The 23,722-nt window shown below is 36.4% G+C and overlaps 1 protein-coding gene across 6 annotated transcripts in view; it reads right to left on the bottom strand.

The window, feature by feature from the left end:
* Positions 1 to 23,722, bottom strand: part of TBC1D5 (TBC1 domain family member 5) — a 317,841-nt gene that overhangs the window by 221,278 nt on the left and 72,841 nt on the right. The gene's annotated exons all lie outside the window — the stretch shown is intronic.

Genomic DNA, 23,722 nt, shown 5'->3' on the forward strand with positions numbered 1-23,722 from the left:
TCAAAGGAGTAAAAAAATTAACCCTGTATTTTTGCATAAAATGTATAAATAAATTTTGATGGTGCAAACTCAGCAAGTGGAATATTTTTACTAGTACTATCTTGTGATAATGTTTTTGTAATCACTTATATTTCAGTCGCTAACAATTGAATGCAGTTTTCTGCTATTAACACAGTTCTCCAAATCACCAGGAAAAATCCAGTATCTGAGCAGAGGACGAAAGGTCACATTTTCAGAAGGTAATCTTTTCACACATACAAGAGGCAATAGGCCAAGTCACTTAGCTTTTCCTAGCTAATCAAACTGCACAATTTCAGCATAGTGGTTCTTTTTAGATGTAGGTGGTGATAAAATGATCCTAGGCTTGGGAACACATCCAAGATGCATACACACTCCCAAACACCTCCCCCTACTCACCCCCACCTCCAGTCGATTTGAACACAGACACATTTATCAATACTTTTTAAGGTAGCAACCACGCTGATAGGGACAATTATGAAACAAGACAGAGGTCACAGCGAATCCAACTCGGAGTACGCGACCGAAGTTATGTAGGGAAAAACGAAGTGGTGTCAGCATCAAGCATCTGTTGCTGCTGGTGTGTGGACAACGCGAGTGCCAGAACAAGGAGGCAGCTTTGTAGATCTACTGTTTGTCAAGTCGCCCACTGAAGCAAGCCTTGAAATCGGTGTGTGTACCGTGGCCATCTGTTTACTTTTCACCAGCAAAACTCTGACTCTGACCATGGCTTCAAAGAGATGGTAAATGTCAAAAAACAGGTACAGTTATGATGATCGTGCATGTTTTTTTTAACTTGGCAAGGGGACAAAAGGAAGGAGGAAGGAAGAGAGAAGTATGTAATTAGCTTAATAAAAGGACTACAGGAAAAGCGTCTTCATTTATTCAAGTATATTATACCTCAAAGGGATCAAACTATCAAGGTCCCATGAAAGCAACCAGTGAAAAGAGAAAGATTGGCCTACAACAACAACAACATTTTATTTATTTGTAAGACAGCACTTCTGAGTTGACCTGAACTTAATGGATTTGTCTCTGCTCTCTTCCCTCTGGTAATCAAAAGAAGGGTATTTCAAATCATATGCGATAAGGTAGGTTTTAAAGCTCAAATACTCTCAGCTCAGTACTAAATCACCAACAAATATCACACCACTAAATTCCACTGCTGATTAATTTCACTGTGCAAAATCCACACAGGAAATGCCACTGCCCATTTACAAACACTGTTCATGTAACCCATCATGCACACATCTACTGAATCTTTTAAAGCTTTTTTTTAAAAAAAAAAAAAACACACAACAACAAACAACACACACAACAAAAACAAAACCAAACAAACAACAAATACTTGTTTCAACCTGTACCATGCAATCTTTTTTACTACTTACACTCTCAACTTCCTAACTTCCTCCCTCTGTCAAATATCTACTTCCATTCCCTGTCATTTCTTAGAAGCTCCAAAATTTTTGATATGAGATTTTTCTTTGAAAGCCTTCAGGCTTTCTCTCTCTCTCTTTTATATCTTTCAAAATGCAGAAGAGAGGTTCCTTACTTTCACTCTAGTTTTTCTTTTCTTCTGTCCCAGGTCTCAGAAATGAGTATTTAAATTAGAACCCCAAAATATCACAGGTTAGGTACTGTACAATTTACATCAGTTTGTGTATGGCTTACAGCGTGGGCTGTCCTGCTTTAATCTCATTATAACATCCTTAGACGCACACTCATATTGCACAGAAGACTAACAAATCTAGTAAAAACGAACCAAAGTTTTTGTGCAGAAGCTAACAGTTTTACAATTAAGTCAGATTTTCACGTCTACAACTGCTCCAGACAGTATGCTCTGCAGATACACTGCTTTTGAAAAATCTTATGTAGAGAATTTAGGGGAAAAAAAAGAAAAAAAAAAGATTTAATCTTACTGTCATGTGAGTAGTCTAACAGGCTATAACTTTTGAGAAACATAGTATTAAATCTTCCTCTAAACAGAAAGAATGCACTTTTTGAAGTTGTTGTTTAAGCTCAGTGTTTCCATAGAGCACATAAAGAGTAATCACCAAAATTAGTGAAATGTTTCGAACTTCTTATTCCACAGAATAACCTGACGAAAGCAGACCACTCACTAATAAAGTGCAACTTAATAAATCATGTGAAATCTTATTTTGTTCAAACCCTTACTAACTCCTAGCACCATCTGTTACCATCAAAACTATATGACAAGATATGATATATAATTAATAGGTAAACAACAATCTAATTAAAATGGACAAATACTCCATGTTCCTGCCATTTGGGAGCTCTAATTACAGACTAAATTTTAAGCTTGAATTAAATATTTAAGCTGGAAAATTAACTTTCCTTCTCGAGCCTTGAATACATTAATACAGATATGTGAAGCGACTTCCTGATGGGAACTTAAACATGTAATTTAGTTTCATCAAAGCAGTTACTAATTGTTAAGCAGCAGTACCTTACCATATGTACACAATAGCTATTTAGAGCCGAAAAGGTGGTTTTAAAGTACCCCTCTGCAACCCTTTTCTGACATAAATATAAAATGTATATACAGCACAACAGTTTACACTACATACTGAAAATAAATTACATAGAGACTTCAGCCTTCAGTGGTTCTTAGCATGCGTAAGTCTGAATAGATCTAGCTAAACAAATGCATGTTTTTTTGCTATCAAGCCAAAGAAACTAAAGAACATCTAGAAAACTCAACCTATTTTTCCATTTTACTTACTTGTAGAATTTTGAATGCAAGAGTAAAAGCATGCAATTTGCCTTAGCCATGCAATGGAAGAAAATGCAGGCATTTAATCTATCTTAAAAGATGACTCCATTTTTATTAAATACTAACATCATAAAGAAAAGGACAGAAATATGAATAAAATGCAGAAAAGCAGTTCAAAAAGCAGCATTAAGAAAGGTTCCAAGTACACAGGTGGCTGAAGTTTTTCTAAAATTAAAGCAGTACAGTAGATATCACTGTATTAGGAATCTAAAATCTATGCTAAGACTGAAATATTTGCATTCTGACTAGTACTTGGATACTAAGTGCTCAGCAGTGCTCACCACTCAACAACGGACTAATATTTCAGAAATTAATACTCTTAAGTTTATGTAAACCAAAATGCTTTCTGAATAGTGCTGAGTTGAAACACCCTGCAGAGCTTTTCCCTCAGCTTATAGATAAAGAAAGTGAGGCACAAGGATGCTAGGTGACACCCACAACCATATGCCAAGGCTTCATCGGTGTAAATACTCCACGAATATGGAACATTTTGCTTTTCTGCGTTCACGTGGAACACGCTGGGCACACGAGGATTTCAGTATGGTTTTGATCGAGAGTTTGCTATTACAGACTCACAGGGCCCAACTCAGAGAAACATGTGAAATCAGAATCCAGATTTTTTCAGTATCCTCTTCTAATCCTAACATTCCACTTCCACACCACCAACACGCATTTGACTTGCTTTAATTTAGATTGAACTGTAGGAAAGCAGGGCACAATGCTACTGAGAACTAATGCATTTTTCCTTTTAAGCATCCTTGAGATGGTATGTGATTTATACAGTGTGCAACAGAAGACAAATTTCATCTATCCATCTCACCTTATTTTTTTTGCTGCACAAATACAGATGAATGACTGGACCACAACATTAGTAGAGGATTCAAGTGACATCAAAAGCAAAACTCTAATACTTTTTGATGTCATTACAAGCCCTCAAGGGATTTCTAGTTGCATAACTCAGAACATGGCAGCTTCTCTGTTTACATAGTTAATAGATTGAAATCCCAGACCTAGATCCAGAACGTGCTGTAGGACCTACTCTACTTCTGCTGCTCACTCACTGCATAGCCATAATTTTACCCTTCCTAAATGATAAAAGTACCAGGCAATTCACAATTTCCAGTTTGGTATTTTCAGTTACACGGATTCTGATAGTGCTCTTTACATACAGCTTTAGACCATACTTGTATTATGCAAGCAAAATTTACATTTGAAATGTACTGAATCTCTTAAATATTGTAAGCCACTTATTTTTACAATAACCATGTCCTCACCATACTTTCATAATACAGTTTTTGATGCTACTTAGAAACCATTAAATAATTCCTTTGCAGTTAAAAACAATGGAAGTCTTCCATCACGGACAAAGCTGACTTAGAATTTAGGCAGCACGAACATCTTTTAGAGCCATAATTATACACATTTGACCCATGCCCATCCCTCACTTTTCTCTGTTTTTTTTTTTTTTTAATATATATATTTTTAATTAATTTATTTTTTTTTCAACAGCACTCCTGAGCTAGTTAACTTTGAGCAGGTTTATAGCTTATGTTCCAATCCGTATTTTCCAAGTGATTAGAATATGTACACTATAACACACAAACTCTGTCGTGTTATGTACTGAAAATGAGCACAGATTCATCCAGCAGTATTTGCTTAGTTAATTTGACCAAGAGAACTGGGCGAGAACACTGCACAATTCAGTGGTTTCAAACTGAAAAAAAAACACAACACAAAACAAAACAACATTGAGCAGTGCTTCTCCGAGCAGAAAAAGTATTTTTTATCCCCAACCATAGTAGGGAATATAATGCAGGTATCAAACAAATACTGTTCTTGTGGTGGCCACAAAAAGTTACAAAGATATGCTCTACTACCTTATAGCCATTAAAATTTATCTTCCTTTAATTGGAGTTGGTTAGGTTTTGAATCATGCTCTCATTACAGCAGAAGATTGCTGCTAGGCAAAACCAGCTACTAAGTTCTGGGGAGTGCTCCCATCCCTTCCATAGCCCAAGATACTGTGTTGTTCTTTCCAGGTCTATTTATAGACCATATTGTACTGTACATGTGCCACGGATCCTAATGTGAGGAAAATTATATAGATATTCAAAGCATGACATATTGATTCAACATATTGAACGGATTGTTTTTTCCTCTATTTATTTAAATGATTATAATAGTTTATAGTGAGCTTAGCCCTTGAGACAGATGGTTGTAAACTCAAAATTTAAGTTTTAAATAACTGTATTAAAATGAAGTAAATGATTTTATCCACCCTCCTCATTAGAAGGAGAATGAATTTATCTAAACACAGTCTTTAACCCTCTCCTGAGTTGTTTGTGACTATTTATCAAAGGAAGTGAACTTCCTAAATTGTTTCTGCTAATGAATTTGCAACTCATTGACTGGAATTTTAAAATTTGTTTCATTAGAATGCGACTCATAACACAGTATTTTTTGACACTGTGTTGGGCTAAAGTAATTTATTTTTTTTTTTCAGGCAAAGGGAATTCTACATTTATCAGTTTTGCAAAGAGCCTTAAACTGTAATTCTACAGCTTTAACCTCACCCAATTCTTTCCAACAGAAAATTTCTAAATTGCCAGATGCAAGCATAAAGCAAAAAACTCTCTCCACTCTCTCACCCTGCAAGTGAATGAAACAGATTTCCCTTAAAAACCACTAGTCTACAGGAGTTCAAACTGTGAATTATATTTATCCTAAAAGGGCTTATAATCTTATAGTTCCTTGAGCATCCCTTTAATCCTTTCCCTCTTAGCCCTCCACCATTACACTTTATACTCGTTTATGAGTTTTACTGCTGGACATTGTCAAGGGAGAACAGATCAATTTGCAGGTCACTTAATATACAAATACGGTAACTAAACTTTATGTCACCAGCTCAGTTTGCATCATTAAAAAATATGTAATGACAGATATATTTATTACCTGCTGAAGCCTGATGACCAGCCTGAGCCCTGTAAAACATTACAGTGCCATCAGCTATTTCTATGAGACTCACAAAAGGTGGACCCACGTCAGCAAGTGGTCAGCCATTGTGAAAGAAGTTCGTTTACACCCTTCTGGTGTGCAACTTCTAATTTAGTTTAATCCAAAAGAAATCAGTCTTCCAAAGTCTGGCACTACTCTGAATTATGAACACAAGCACATTGAGGACAATCTGTTTCCAAAATACATTCCTGATCCAAACTAAAATGCTAACACAGGACCACACCAGGAAAATTGAACCTGTCTTTAATTAAATTGGCTATGTATGGGTGCACAGAAGGGTCCACTGAAACATTTCTGGGGAATCTGCATGGAAAAAGAAAGATCAAGAGCCACTAAGTTCCATCTATGGTTTCTTATGCTGTAACATTGCTGGGCAAAGATCCTCATCTTACCTGGCACACCACCAGCCTTCTTTTTAGTGAGTGAAAATGAACATAAAAGAATTCAGGATTTAAGTAAATCAGATTCAATGAGACATTTGACAGAGCTGCTTTTTTTTTTTTTTTTTTGGTGCTTTGGGGCACTGACATTTTCAGTCATTCTGAAAAATCTGGCCTGATAAACTTATACACCAAATTCTAAATCTTGTAAAGAAATGACAGTTCCAGTATGTAAGATGACAAAAGAAACAGTAGAAAGCTTGCACTGAGCAGCTGTTAAAACTATTAAGGAGTAGTGCTGTCCATTTATTTCAGAAGTTCTCCTGTTTTTGTAAAAGTTCTCTTAAGGGCATTAAGTCAGTTTCAGGTTACCTTCTCAGGATTTTGGACAATTCCCCGTACAGGCCAAATACTTGGGCAAAAACATATTTTCTGACAGAGCTTTCAAAAGCAGCATTTCTCAGGTGTGCACTTAGGCCTGTAACCAAGCCAAGAAGATGGAGACCTCAGCTATAAGGCTTAACAAGTGCTTCTTAGCATTACAAGCATTACTCCGCATTCTCCTATTATCTGCTTTCTTTAGTATTACTGAGGCAAAATTTGCATTGCCAGAGAGGTATTACTAGTAATAGCTGCTCATTTGAGATGGTCACTGTTTCCATCCTGTTTACCTCCCCTATTTTCAAGAGCCTGACATACAAGTCCTATTCACATCAGTTACTTAATTCAGTATTTGTTGTGATTATTGAAAAGTCTCTTGAGATAAAGATCTGGTTTTAGATACAGAAAGACAGACCTGTGGCAATTTGGGAATTAGTATATACCAATATTATGCAATAGTAGAGTGTTCCAAATTGGTTAGAGAAACTTGGTCAACAACACTACCAACTTAGGTTTCATGTTTAATTAATTATTTAAAATAAATAATATAATAGTAAATAATACGGTTAGCCATTGGCTACAAATAAATAGGCTCTTCCAAAAGGCTACTATAAATTCCTTATAATTATTATTATTAATAATAAACTATTTGACTACAGAGTAATTGCTGTCATAGATCATGAAATAAGTGACATAAAATGAAGTGCAAAATACTTGTGTAAGAAAGGGGAACTAGACACACAAAACTGATTGTATGTGAATTGCTTTTGGGTGTAACTATCTTCCCAACATGTTAATATAAATTTTAGCATCTTATTATATGTTTTACCCCACAGGGAATTTTAGTTCAGGACCACAATTATCAACAAGCTTGCTTCACAAAATCTACCAGTCTCACCTCCTAACCTGGTTTCACACAACCTTGCAGACAGTTACTGGCTTTATATATCCTGTGGTAAATCCAGTGACAGATACTTTGCAGGAACAGAAGTTTAGAGAATATATATTCCCTATAAGGACAAATTTTTCTTTCTCTTGTTTTCCGTGCCACATAATTTATAACAACTTTTTATTATATGGTGTCATTCAGAACATACAGTACCCCATTTCATATTGATTAAGAAGTGTTTGAAAACATTTTATCACATTTTAAAATACAAGCTGCGTATTTAGCTCCGCTGTTGATACCCACAAATGCAACAGCGTGGAAGGCATCATGAGTAGATCATAAAAGAAATACTTTGACCAAAAAACACAGGGCATTCTATGCCTTCAGTCAAACCACGGCAATTAATATGAAATTCTAAATACAGAATATAATGCCACATAAATAGTATAACAGCCAAGTCCTGTCTAAGAAGCCATATGTTTTTTCCCATTGTTCAAAAAAAGGAGATGACTTCCCGTCACTTATGTTTCTGATTAGCAAGGTGATTTATGCCACAATCACTAAAAATGCCAGCAAGTGAATGAGAAAATGCATAGTGACTGCACCAGATGTGCACAATAAACAGGAATCCCATTGTAATCTCTGGTACTTAGTTTATATGAAGGTAATGTAAGAAACACTCTTGGATATGGCAAAGTCACTCTTTTTTTACATTTGACTATAAATGATATGAAATAAATTGTGTGTTTTATACTTTATGGCATGCATACATTGATAAATTAGGTACAGTTTTGTATCCCGACTTATCTACAAGACAAACCTGGCTAAGATCATGGGGATTAATTGCTTCAGAAGTGTGAAATGCAGCTTTTCCATTCTTTTCTGCACACTCAGTGAAGAAACAATGATTAATCACTGTTTAACTATTCTCTTGAGAATCTACAAGATTGCCAAAGAAGGACTTATCCTCATAAATCCAAAAAACACAGGTTTAGATTTGTTGCCAACAACTGAAAGAACATGAACTTAAAGCCATTCGTTATCAGATTAAAACAGTGTCAAGGCTTTAGAACCCCTACCAGTGCAAAATTCTTTTTCATCTGTACCTAACAATGGAAATTGGATTATCAGATCAGATTTGAGAAAAATATGGTTTTATATATATAACTCCCCCCCCCATTATCAGAAGTAAAATATCCTGAAAATAGTAACGCCACTATGATTACTCCAGCATAATAGAAACAGCATATTTAAGCAGGATGCTTCCATTGATGTGAATGTTGTTAAAATAAAAATGTTAAAAATAATTAAAAAAAGAATCACTTAAAATCACATCCATTTCCATTTGTTTGCAACAAATCCCACTTATGTATGTTTAAATGTATGAAACTATGTTTTAACATCTCTACTTTCTCGTCCTGTAGGAATGTACTGATTGCGGTGCTGTACATTTGTCTAACTTCATAAACAATATGCACTAAAAATCACTTTATTAATAAAGAGATTACTATGTAAACAGATCAACTGATCATATGAAAAATACAAGAATTGTTACCTTTAAAAAAAACTTTCTCCATTTCAAGAGGATATTTAGAAAAAAGCAAAATTACAGACAAATGCAGAGACTGTCTACAAAAGAAAAGACAGTTTAAAAATTTGGATGCCTTTCTCTGTGCCTTTAAAGGGACATAAGAATAATTAATGTCAAATACTTTTTAAAGATGTCTCCCCAGGAAAAACTTAAAGAAAAAAAAAAAAAAGGAAAAATATGCATTTAAAAGCCAAGGAAAGAGATTAACAGCTAATCCTGCAAATACCCCATGTCAGTAAAACACTGAATGCAGTAGAAGAGAGGAAATAATGTCAGAGCTCTCAAGTCCCTGGGATAAAAACAAAAAATAACAACAAAAAAACCTCAGTGGGACAGCAGGTGAGCCATGGACAGCTCTTTGTTGCCAGAGGCCTGCAGCTGCCTCCAGCACCCTGCAGTCGGGGCAGCTCACCCGTGGCCTGCTCCAGACTCACCCACAGCTCCCGCTCCCTGACTACCCTATCACTTCGATGGGTTTTGTTGCCAATGTCCCTTCCCCTGCCCCGCCTTCTACTTGGCTTTAGATAAAAGTGTAATAATGAAAAAGCCAACCCTAAAAATCTCCATAACTTGACCCATGTTCTCTGGCTATGGCATTGTGCTGTATGGGTCTCTGCAATGTTCAGGCCCTAAATTTTAGCCTTAGGGATGGTTTAATTATCTAATGTTACTACGCAGCACAGAAGCTGTAACTTAGCTATGAAAATCAAGATGCTGGAATTTTTAAGAGTACTTTTAAGAGTCCTTTGCTGCACAACACCCATAACAGTTACGGAATTAATTTCTCACATTATTTCTATGTGGGTAGCTCACACCCCAGCAGCCCATTAAGGGACATAGTGACAAAGACAGACTGGGCTACGAAAAGTGTAACAGTGATCCAGAGGTCATGAGTAAAGGCCAGTCCTCCTCTAGATGACAGGAGCTTCTACACGAGGATGACCACAGAAGAGGAAACTTGGTTACTTGCTCATGCGGACAGTACAAGCACACAATCCCCAGTGGCTTCAGAACTGGTGACCCAAGGGAGAAATAAATCCTAACCTGGATCACCCTTTAGCTGGTGTTGTCATTCCGATTTTTCTGCCATTCATCTTAGTTTCACAAATAAGACCTTGATTCAATCCCAGGTCTGTGAGGGTGTTTACGCTTGTAACAACCGAAAGCTAAGTTTGTAAACTCAAAAAATGTAGTTGTGACAGTTCAGGCTTCAGAAACTAAAGGAAATGCTTAATTGGCATTTAAGGTCCTTTTTCAGATCAGTTCCTAAGGTGAACTAGTGTCCTCAGTGAAATCCCACAGCATGACTAACATTCACCGTCTGTAAAGCACTTCAAGACTTCTAAGTACAACTATTAACCAGCCTAAGCCTTTCACTCTTAAGCAGACCAATATGTACTTTTGCCCATTCCAAGAAACATCTGACAACTATTGTTCTACTCTTACCCAGTATTATCTGCTTTTTGATGAGGTACTGTGCTTGAAAGACAAAACCATTCATGCAATGCATCCATTGCCTACAGCAAGAAAATATTTCACTGCTAACTTGGTGATTAAACAAAAGTCTTTACAAAATGATGTATACTGAGGTTAACTGCTCATAAAAGTGGTTTCAGCTCCACATTTAATCTTATTTACCTACCTGGTATTGAGCACTATTCTTTCTCCCTTGTCTTCAGATATGTAACTTCCAGTACCCAATTAGGAAGAGTGGTAAAGTTATTGTGATGTTTGTAATTTATACATTATTAGTTTTAAACATGTTTTACCATGCACTGGAATGTGAACACTGTAAAATGTGTTGTCCTCCATACTGACTATGCAACATGAAAGATGGTGAAAAAAATACCTAAAGATAAGGATACTGAAATGCTACAGATCCTGATGCTACTTGAGCAGTTTAAAAATATGGAATAAGATGATGATTTGCAAATGGCTAATATGCCATAAAAAAGCAGATCTTACGCTCTTACACTTAGTGTATATACTTTCTTTTTTCATTAGAGGCCAAGTGTATTTCTGACAAATTTTCTGTTGTAAATTGTAAGGAAGTATGGCGAACCAGATTACATATTAAAGAAAATCTTTGAAACGCGGTGCCTGATGCACCTGCCTCTGTAATACTTGCTGTACATTGTTCATAGCAATAGAAACATTTTTAACTACCTCCTGCCATCTTTCTCTTGCTATGTTACTACTGCAATAGCTTTCCCTTATGTTGGGCTAGTCAGCAAAATATGAAAGGTTCAGAGAAACAATAAATATATAATCTATTACTCAATACATTACAAAATTATTTTTGGAAACCCACATTTCTTGAAAAATTCCTCCAAATATTTTTGCAGCAATTGAGGAAAAAGGCGTATGTGCTGATGGGCTAAGTCTGAGGAAGTCAGAATTTCAGGATGTAACCAGTCTTTGCAACCCTTCTCCTTGGACATGATGAAACTTTTCCCAGTAAAAACAATGTTCCTCTATATTCTCCTTCTGGACAAGTACCACGCTACAGCAGCAGTTGCCATAGGAAATAATTTCAAATAACATGCTTTATCATTGTACATTATATATTCTGTGTCACTTTCTCGGGCTTCCTTTTCCTACCATATGTAATTTGCACACAAGCATTCATGCACACAAAAGAGACACCAAGATACTGCAGCACAGCTATTACTACTCCCCTGAAGAAAGGATGAGAAAAAAATACCACAAATTCTTGAAATACCAAAAATTCTTTAAAGAAGAATGTTTGGCAAAAAGCTTCTTTTAAGATACAGCACAGAAAAGGGAGCTCACATATTGGCTCCTCAATAGCCCTAATAACCTCCTACCATCCCCACACATCTCTGGGATTCAGTTTCTCACAGTGGCCTCCTATAAAAGTCTCTATAATATCCATCAGCTTTCACAGAGACCACAGCTCTGTCATACAGACCTCTCTGCAATCACCCATAGCTCTTTCCAAGTGTCAACTAGCGCAGAACATTTCAGAGCATATTTTCAGCAGTGCAGACTACAGTAACACCTTTCTCAACAGCAATCAAAATCAATCTTTATCTTCACTGAGTGCAATAGGTACCGCAACCTAAAGCTGCTGAATGATACCTCTGCGCTCCCACACGTCTGTCAACCAAAGCAGAGTTTTCTATGACAAGATTATTATTTTTTTGCTGCACCAGACAGAAATCTCTCAGAAGCCAATCAGAAACCATGAAACAAATTCACAACAAAAAATAAGTTATAGCCAAAAGCCTCACTGCCTTCTGTTTCAAACACAAGGAACATTCCTTCAATTCTGCATCATATAGTATTGACAGATGGAAGCACATACCTACAAAATTGCATTTTTCCCAGAAAAGTGAAAGAGAATTGCCCCATCTAAAAATGCCAGTCATATTAATAAATACCAATAAATATGGTTATATTATTTAAAGCTGTCATATTAATAAATATTGCTGAGGTGGGAAGCACCTCAAGGTTTATTAATATGCGTGGGATGAAAATCTATAGAGAAGAACTACATAAAATAGATATGCACACGGTACTGCAAAAAGGATCATCTTTACTACTACAATTGTATTATGAAAATGAAACTTTCATGTGCATATATATGTGTGCATATAATATATACTAATCAGAGACTTTTTCCTTCCTCAAGTGTTCAAAGTATTAGTGGTCATTATCTTCTTTATAAGTGTGAAAACTCTAAAGCATATATCACTTGGGCAAAACCAGTCTGGATATCTGTATAGATCTCTATAGATCTCTAGATCATGTATAGATCTCTGCAATTTTTTGGGGGGGAAATACTGAAATACAGCGAAAGAAAAGGAGAAGAACCATAACATTTGCTAGCTATTCAATGAGCCATAAATTGAATTCATACAGTTTTCACAGAATGTATACCTTCATGCTCAAAATTTATAATAAAAACATGATCACATAAAGGTTTGAAAGACAAAATAACTTATGAACATCAGATTTAACATCTTTTGACTCAGAAGACTTCATCATTTCCGTCTATGGGTCTTACAAGACAAACTATTGCTAATGAATTTTTCTTAAAATTATCAGAAGTGACCTACAGAAAAAGCTAAGGATAATTGAAAGATCTTATTTTTTTGTTTCATAGGTAGAGAGAAGCAGTGCATTCAGACTTCTAAGAGTCTAAATTCTGAACTGGCCAGTCAGGCATCTGAAATGAGATAGTTTCCATTTGAGAAATACATTTAATCCTTCTACTATCTCAGAGTCCTCAGATCCAGCATTTCCAAACAGGAAAGAAGGAAGTCGAATGTTAACTTTTCTATCAGTAATGATCTGTATGTTTCACTGCAGAGACCCAGGGGCCACACCTGAAATTTTCTAACTGTACAACACAGCCTGAAATCAACAGTATTTTTTGGGTCCACAGGATTAATATAAGTTATTTAACTTGCAGACAAAGTGACATATCACTTCTTTCAAACACTTCCACAATTTTTTAATTGTATTAACGGTAGCAGAGATCCTTGGCACGTCTGGTTCTAATTGCGTAAGGCTAGTATCAAAAGCAACGGAGATGCTCTCTCCAAATTTCTTTAAGAATTTTTCTTCCTAAATCTGGAAGGAAGGTTACCAGTGAAAGAAATGGGCAATGCCACCTGAAAGAACTGTTGTTTTCCGGCAGGAAAGGAATTTCACTATGATGTAGGCCCAAAGAGAATTTCGAGTCGTATCTTTTACTGAAGTGAAATTACAGAGGTTGATAATACTCGTTGAAATGCACTTTAACTGCCTAGATCCATCCTTAAACAAAAAGGCTGTGTGAATGCAGATGCATTGCTTCCTCCCACTGTTGCAGAATTAATGGGCATATACTGGAATTACAATTTTACCACTATTAAATGATCAGTGCAGAAAAGGAGTTGTGGGATTCTAACACGTTTGGACTCTGAGGTTAAGGTCTGCTGCTATGTCACTCGGAAGTAACTGTAACAAAAATACCTTCCAGTGGGATGGAATCAGATGTGTATGCTGCAAACAGAAGTGACTTCTCCCGGAAATGAGAGGTGACCTGCTCACAAAAAGATACAAACTATAGCAAAGGAATGGTGACATCAGCTCAGAGACTAACGGTGATTCAAATCAGGCCTTAAAAGTCATCACTGCAATGAGTTCGATACTTAATGTTTTCATTTTTTTTCCCCCAGAAAATTCAAGAGACACAGCTGGAACAATTTTACTTCTTTTTATACAATTTCCTTTTCTTCCCATATGATCTGACTCTTGCAATGTGAATGAATACATGTGCAGTGAAGGATTAACACATCACTGATTTTTTTTCTTGTTTAAGTAATTCTGTGCAAGCAACACAATTTATTGGTATAAAGTAGGATTTATGGTAATATATTTCCTCTTCAAGACATAAATAAGATTCTTAATAGTTTTCTGTAATTCATTTTCATATAGTACCACATTCTCATACATTTACTAGCATAACGCATCTGCTAGAATAGCAATTGCATACCCTGAACACTATTTTAAAAAAACTCTTCAATACTAACAATCTGCTAGAAATATTGTTATCCTTCGTCTTCCAGAATTCATTGTCTACTTCTTGCAGCCTTTTATCTTTCCACTGTATGCGCTAGATTTTACAGAAGAAAAACAAACAAACAACACACAAAACAGAAACTTGCAGTGTTTCAAAGAATATGAAACCTATGAAGCTAGAAAAGCAAAATGTTATACTGAAATAATTATCTGAGAATTTACAGAAGGCTACAGGTCTTTATTTTTCAACACTTCTCCTTACTGTATGTTGTATTGCCTTCATTTTCTGAGAAGTTAACTTTTCAGTCTCTGGTGGTGATAATTAGAATATGATATGCACATATGTCTTTTTTTTTTTTTTTAAACATGGACAGAAATTATGTAATTATTCAAATTATATCAGAACTTATATTCAGAAAATTGGTTGTCAGTCAGAAGCATCTTCTTTATAAAATGACAAAACAACTACACTAAGAGCAGATGAATTCTAGCATGAATATCCACTTAGAAATTCTCTCTTCAGTTAACACATTCTCAACATTTCAGTTTTTGTTCCTGGGCTGCCCTCTGCTAACAGGGCTTAAGATTTTTTCTGCCCATTGCAGAGGAGATAGAACTAAAAGAGACAGAAGTAAAGAATGGGGTATGAGACAAAAGCACTGGACTGCAATCCCATTTTAAAATTTTAATCTCCTATTAGAGTATTACCATACAGAAAAAATGTTTTCCATATATCAGATACCATATATTTTCCACGTCAACATGAAATACACTCTTCGAGTCTGAAGATTTGACCTTCTCTGTTGCTTGTGCCTTTTCAGGAACTTTCCTTCAGGAACGCCATTGATATTACAGCACAGGAGAAAAACAGCCACAAGTGCAGGTGGAATTCAGAAGCACTACCTAAACTAAAAGTTATTTTTCCAGTGCTATCCACGTAGGAGTTGCATAAATGTTCCAAAATTCAGAAACAGATATACACATACATATGCACGTATAAAAGTTATTGTCAGTGTATAAGTTACTACTACCCTGAGACTGAAATAATTTATGTAACATCTGTTTTCATATTTTTTCTAATTTTTTCTAATTAACATGCATATTTAACGCATAAATGCTCAGACCACCTATTTTTCTGCTGATTTTGTCCCTTTTGTAAGTCATGTGTTCCTGTGGGGTGCTCACTATAGATGAAGCATTAAATTTGGTTTGAGGAATATGGGGTGAATAGTAAACAAAATATTTCAGACAGTCCAAAAGCAGAGAGTATGCAATGAAAATAATATTAAAATAAACTTCCCAAAGAAATACCTTTGCTTGAGGATGCTTCAAATTTGGAAGAAGAATGGCCCCCCACTCCTATTCAAGGCATTAAGTTAAAGTAGAGTTTAGCCTCCAAACTTCCAGCATCTCTAATTTTATCTCGCATATATGAACAGTGAGTAAAACTCTAAGCTGGTGAAAATCAAATTTCAGTGACATAAATTGCCAAAATGTTTGTTGTTGTTATTTTTTATTAAACTCCTCATTGCCATTGCTTAAAATACTCAATTGATGTTAGACAGTGCTGAGTACTGAAGTCAACTATATAAGAAACAGACTCCAAAACAGAATAATAAAATAAACGTTGTTACTACACTGTGATTTTTACCTATTACAAATTTGCTGAAGTTAACTTAAAAATCTAAAACATGGAGGAGAAACAGAAGTTGGGAGAGTGGACAGAATCCCTTTACATTTACAGAACTGGGGAGAGAAAACAGCTGTATTTTGTAATTTGCTGTATGTCACCTATGCCGGCATGAGCTTAAAATCTGTGATGCAATGCAAAACAAAGTAAGGTGTAGGGAAGGAAATGGGAGCATGCTACAGTTCCTGTACTTCTGACAGATCTTTTCTGTTTTGCTATCCATGGCAGAAGTCTATTCATCTCTACAGATGGCATGGCTTCCTTGTCTAAGCCTAAAAAGACCTGGTTTCTTGGGTCTGAAAGTCTCTCATGCCTAATGTTCAGATACTCCTGAGCTCCTTCCAATTTAGTCATTATAAAGAGATACAGTCTTAGATTGCCACCTCAACAACAAGCAGAAGACATGATCAATGACTAATTACTGCTACCGTTAGCTATCTTATTTCAGCACCTTCCCTACAGATTTCATGAGATGTGAGGTTAGAAAGGCACCCACATTCCCAACACAGTAACCACACACCATCAAATAGCAGGTGATCTAACAAGGAGCCCTGAAAGATGGGGCATCTCCCACCTTTAACCAACCTGTTCTTTAACTGATGTGAATGACATCACTTTTCAGAATAACTGAAAACAAATTGCAGCAAGCATTTCCCTTTCTTCTCTTTAGCCCTTTACAACCTCAGACACTTAGCATATTTTAAAATAGTAACCTTTTAAATTTCTATGAAAGAGAACAATCTGTCTTTATGGCCTCCAAATCATAGCTGGAGATGTTAAACTTATTTTAAACACTCTTAAAAATAATCAGCCAGAAGCTGAATAGGAATCCTCTCAGAATACGCTGTAATAAAAATTTAGTATCACAACTAAAAGCGCACCTGATGAATATATAAATACTGAAATTTCAAGATTAGTTACTACAGTTCGGGTGGACTTCAGTGAAACTGAAACTTGGTTCTTTGCCAGTGTTTACAAGGAAGAGCTTAGCAGCATACATTCTGTAAGCAAGGTGGATACAATGCAGCCAAATTCTGTGATATAATGGCATTTCTTCAGCATTCTGCTGACATCCTCCATACTGCACGCATGAATGTATTCTGAAGCTCTTCTGAGCTTGTTAGGCATCTCCCTATACTTCATATGCATGCTTTTAAAAACAAAGGATGTTGCTAGTTGCAATCTTAAAAAAAAAAAAAGCAAACTTTTAAAAAGTGTAAGCTAGTGTTTATTAACGTATCAAAACCAAACATCAAACCTCCCAATGTTCCCTCAGTTACAAAGCAAACGTGTGTTGGAAACTCCTCTTTTGGCTGGCCAGACTGCCTCTTTGGTTATGGTGTTAATGGAGACTGTTGATAGTTCCTTGACCAATCCCCTCCCTTTTCAGCCCCATCCCTCTCACTTTAGTGAAAGATGTCACCAGCAATCTCCTACGCCTGAGACAGAACAGGCTGGATACCACACCCCTTACATGCCTGAGATGGACACAAAACTATGAACTAGCTCCTTGTAACATCATTGCAAATTCCACTGGTTTGTATTTCAAATTCTATGTACAGAAATAAAAAAAATCAGTAAAGTTCTTCTCAGATGTCACAAGAGTATCATTGTGTCACTGCAAGCCTTTTTACATCATTAGTCATTCCTTTCAGTATGTCATAGAATGGCTCAGGTTGGGAGCGACCTCAAAGACCATCTAACTCCAACTCCCCCTGCCATGGGCAAGGACACCTCCCCACTAGGACAGGCTGCCCAGGGCCTCATCCAGCCTGGTCTTGAATCCCTCTAGGGATGGGGCATCAACAGTTGCTCTTGGCAACCTGTGCCAGTGCCTTACCTCCCTCTGAGTGAAGAATTGCCTCCTAACATCTCATCCAAATCTCCCCACTTTTAGTTTAAAACCATTCCCTGTTGTCCTGTTATCATCTGACTGAGCAAAAGGTCACTTTCCATCTTTTTTATAAGCCCCTATTGAGGAATGAAAGGCTGCAATGAGGTCTCCCCGGAGCCTTCTCTTTTGTAGGCTGAACATCCCCAGCTTTCTCAGCCTGTCTTCATAGGAGAGGTGCTCCAGCCCCGTAATCATCTTTGTGGCCCTTCTCTGGACCCGCTGTAACAGATCCACAACCTTCTTGTGTTGGGGGCCCCAGACCTGGAAGCAGCACTCCAGGTGGGGCCTCACAAGGGCAGAGCAGAGGGGGACAATCACCCCTCTGTCAATGCAGCCCAGGATGCAGTTGGCCTTCTGGCCTGCAAGTGCACACTGCTGGCTCACATCAAGCCTTTTGTCCACCAGAACCCTCAAGTCCTTCTTTTCAGGGCTGCTCTCAACAACTTCTTCTCCCAGTCTGAGCTCATGTCTGGGAGTGCCCTGGCACAGGTGCAGCACCTTGCACTTGGGCTTGTTGAACCTCATTAGGTTCACGTGGGCCCACTTCTCATGCTTGTCTAGCAGTATATCGAGGAGGTATGTATTATATACCTTATATATTAAGGAGGTATGTATTCAGGAGGCATCATTATGGGCACCACCAACGAAAACATAAAGACTAAGTCTGAAGCATTACAGTTTTTGTCAGTTGCTATAGAGTAGTGGGAAAACTCTTACGCAGAATAGCAACTTCTTTTTCAGGGAAGAACCAGGAGCAGAAGATGGCACTATATTACATGGCTTAATGTTGAGTTAGAGGAACTTCTAACTGCTTCCATTTAAGCTATACAAGAAATTTTGTATTCGCAAAAAAGTATCATTAGCACCTGTACCATTTATTTTACTAATAAATTCCAAACTAAAACTTCGTTAGATTTGTAAAGATATGAATTACTCTTCTGTTACCACGAAAGCATCTTAACTTTTGCAGGTGAGACAACACTCATGCATCCCTTTGTGCTCATCATTAATACCCATCTGCGCGTTAAATAAAAAGGTACACTGAAGACAGCTTCCTAGAAACTCCGATGACGTTTCCCTTTGCCAATTCTAACCAATTCAATGGAAGTGATTCAAAATGTTAGGATGTTGCTAATAAGAGAGGATAGAGTCGACCTGAAGTCCTTAAATTTGTGGCTACAGTATAATGTTTCTTGAACATGACTTTGTTGATAGGCACTTCTGACTTTTCTTGAGCTCTCTGCAGTGCATAACAGCAATCTCACCACTACGTCCCTCAGGTAAAAGCATTGGGATATCCCTTGTGTAAACTAGTATAGCAACATTTTAGAAACACAATTTTCATCAACAGGGATTCAAGTCCAAACTAGCAATTTATATCTTATTAAGAAATTTTTAACTATGAATTTGACTCAATTTTGTCTGTCAGTTACATTTATAACACTCAGGTTAGAGATGTGAGGATAACAGCACATTAAAAAATCTTTGGGTTTGGTGGTGCTAGCATTGTCTGCAGGCTCAACAAAGCACTGCACTCATTTACTAGTAAAGAAAGCCTTTAAAACCAACATGGAAAGGTAGTAAAAATTGCCCCAGAAGTTTTTTTTTTAATGAAAATAAGGTTACATGCTTACAAACTGTAGGACCAATCTATAAAACATTTTGAGCATATGAACATCCAAAATACCTGTAAAGTGAAATTAAGTTTCCAAAGCATATCAGTTGTATGAGTGCATATCAAGATTCAAGAGTATCAGGTTAAAAAGCACTAAGCTACTGTAATTATATTCTCCATATTAACAAAGAGCTATCATCCCATCTTTTTTACCACCTCTTCACGCAAAGATTGAAGCTGTGCACCACAGAGCTGTACAGAAACAAATATTACATCTTTCAAACTATGTATTATGCTTCATCAAGACTTGACTTGACTTTTGGTCACTGTGCAATTGGTGTGTATTAGGTTTGCAAATAGATATGTGAAAGCCATGCATTTAATAATGAATGCATGACTGGTTGGCCAGGGAATCAGAGAGATTCATCAGTGTAAAAATATGAGAGCCTGAGTGATAAACTTTGCATTTTGTCACCTTTTGAAATGTCTTTAGCATCTGTTTATCTCACCATGTGTTTGAAGTAGTCTTACATGTGCAAATAAAAGAGAGCTCCAAACAAAATGTTTACTTTCCAACTACAGACTTGACACCTCTGATAAAATTACTAAGACCAGCATAGGAAAAAAATGCTTCAACCTTTTTAAAGACTGCCTTAATTCCTTTCTGCCTTCTCTCTGTGCTCACGTAAATTTCTTATGGACTCTCAAAGAACAGTGACAAACGTATTTGAACCCATTCTCAGGCACCTTAAGGCCTGCTTGTAATAACCTCATAGAACTTTCTCTACTCTAGGAGCAACAGCTCTTCCTGCTGTGGACAGTAAGCATGCTATAAGCATCACCATCTTCCTGGTGCCTCCAAACCCTTCATTACAGCCAGGGCAGGCTTGAGGTTTCTCTGCATTCCTCAGCAAACCAGAATCCCACTGGATATAAGAGATGTAAAATTCACCTTCTTAAGTAACCAGTGGATGAAACTGTACAATGTAAGACACACTGCAATAAACCAGAACAGAAACTGATCACAAAATCTGACAGAGACAGGGAATGCTTTGCAGTTTTGAATATTCAGCCCTTTCAGTTGTGAGGGGTTGTAGGTGGATCATAAAATTGATACAGGACCCAAGGCAGAAGAGAAGGAGAAAGTGACATTGACTTTGTGTGATGCATTATTCATACAGAAAGGATAGCCCACACTCAGCATACTATTGTCAGGTAGCTGAGGGATCAACTACTTGTTGCTGTCATAATGTTTTGCTTTGCCAATGTTCACTTTTCAAAATTAATTTAAAAAATTAATGCTTCTGATACACTAAATATATTCAACCTTAACTTGGCTGATGGCAGTTTGTTTTCTAGCCACTGTATTCTCAAAGACAGAACGAACTAAGAAAAATTTGAATATAAATGGGAACAACCTCTTCCAGCATTTAAGTAAAATTGGATGAACATGATCATCTCAATCATAAGGCTGTTCAGAATAATACCACTGTCAGTTTGTTCAAAGCCTCTGAAGTGCTTATCAAAACAAGTAAGACATGTAAGCTGTTAGGGGATCCACTTAAAATAAATACAACTTTTAAATATTAAACAAATATTAATGCAGATGAAATCAGAACAAAACATTTCAACTTTGTCAAACATAAGTAACACCTTTTATAGCATTTTTTGACGTTATCTATCTACATTCCAATTTATTAAAAGTTCTTGTGCACCAGAAGAAGACAGATTTCAAGACAGAAATGCAAAAAGGCAGGCTGCAGGTATCCAAGTCCCTGAAAGGCAGGATGATGTTGCAGTTGAAAAGACAAACATATTCTAACAGGTCACATGCATCATCATCTTCCTTTAAACTACTAGGCCTGCCTTTGACCTTCATGATATGACATAAATACTTCTGCTCTTTACTTTCTCCACCATGACCCTAAGATGAGACTATTTCCCTTTTCCTGTCCTTCCAGTCTTGGTAAATACTTTGCATTGTAAGGGGAGTACTAATTCAGCCCAGGCTCTTGGTGAGCAGAATTACGTATGTTTTTATCGAGAGACTGCATTGGTAAGCTGCAGGTCCCTAAAAAGCATATACAAAGCTAGCATCTTTACAATGATTTACTGAAAGCAGCAGCTCGTTTTAATAAAACCATCCCAAAACATAAAATTGATTGAACCAACTGCTGTGCAGGGCATACACAACAGCTGATCAAAATCATTCAAGATTTTTATTCCTATAGAATATCTCCAGAGCTTGTAGAGTTTTTCCCACTTTATTACTTCAGTTCTGATACACAACTCACTTAGGCAAGCAGAAAAATTAAGGCTGGCTGATACTTGCTCTGATATTTTTAACCAGAAATTTAGATAAATTCAAAATAATCTCACATCCAAATAAAAGCCAAATACACTTGATAATCATCAGTAGTTTTCATACGGTAAAGACTATTATCTTCCCATTTATCACCCTTCAAATGATATAGTATGCTTTGACTAATTGTATTCCAGAGAAGTTCCAAAACATATCATACAGATTACTCTAAAGGTCACAACATTTCTTCCATTTCAAAAAATTAATGTAATGGATAGATTTATAATAGCATTTTAATAAAAAAAGAACATTGTGTTTTAAAAAAAGGCAGAAAAAGATGAAACTTCTTCCACAGCGAAAATATATAATTGCTAACTTTACTTTCCTTTTACAAAATAATCACTGATAAGAGTTTATGTTTTGTTGAGCCTAACAAGAAGTTCACCTTTTCAGAGTGTGCTACATGAAGCTTTGCTTGCCTTTTATATAGTAAAGTAATTTTATGGTATTGTGTCACAATGAAGGACAAAGATAAGCCAACTGTTTAGATTCCTCTCCTTTATGTTGTGGCTTTGATCACTAACAATGCTGCGTGAACAGCCAACAGAAGGCTGACATTTCATAAAATATGCAGTGATAAAAACTAATACTGTAGCATCTGGGAGCGATATATAAAATGCAGAAATACACCTAATAACTGTGATCTTAAATTACAAGTTACTAAAAGCAAAATAAGCAGCATACCTAAAAGAAATAGCAAGATTAAGGCAGGATTTTTGTGCTTCTACTCCTAAAAATAAATTTAGGAGAATTAATCTAAGTTATGCTATCCATTATTCTTAACAATTCCTCTGGTTCCCTTGGATCTTAAAAGCAGCCTTGTAGTAGAGTGCTTTTTTGCCATATCATTAGGTATCAGCAAAAGCTAAACACATTATAAGCCTTCTTTGTGCTGTATTAATGCTCTAATGCTTTGCGAAATCCCCTTTATTGTCTCTTTTAAAATATCAATCACACAAAATACATATGAAACCCAGTGTCTACCTCTTCGCTGGTGTGGGAAAAGCTGAAGCTCTGCCCTGACCAAAATAAATAAAAAACAAACAAACAAAAAACCTTCCAATAAGCTGCACATATTAAGTACATCTCAGAGTATAAATTTCATTATTTTTGTTTATTTAAGAACAGGTCACATAAAACGGAGGATTGCATCCTAGAAAGCAGTGAATCCCTAAAGAACTTAGAAGTCACAGTAAATAAACCAACTGCTCCTATGTTGCTGTAGCTAGGAAGTTAAAAACAATCCCTGGGAGCATTACAGGGAAATATATGGTAGTATTAAAGAAATTATCTGCACATATGGCATTACTGGAATACCATATCCTGGCACAGTATCTTCAATTTAAAAGAAAGTTGAAATTAAAAGGGCCTAAAAGGACTTAAAAGAGTTACTATCAGGAAAATCTCTTCATGTGCGGGAGAGAGATATTTAAGATCAATATATTTCGTTTATGATAAGATTAAAAATGACTCATTTGTGATCTACAACTTACTACATGTGGAAAAGATGTGATAGTCAATAACTTTAATTGTGTCCTATTATCCTTTTCTATGCTTGATT

The sequence above is a fragment of the Anas acuta genome, chromosome 2 (genome assembly GCF_963932015.1).
Source record: "Anas acuta chromosome 2, bAnaAcu1.1, whole genome shotgun sequence".
Classification (NCBI taxonomy): Eukaryota; Metazoa; Chordata; class Aves; order Anseriformes; family Anatidae; genus Anas; species Anas acuta.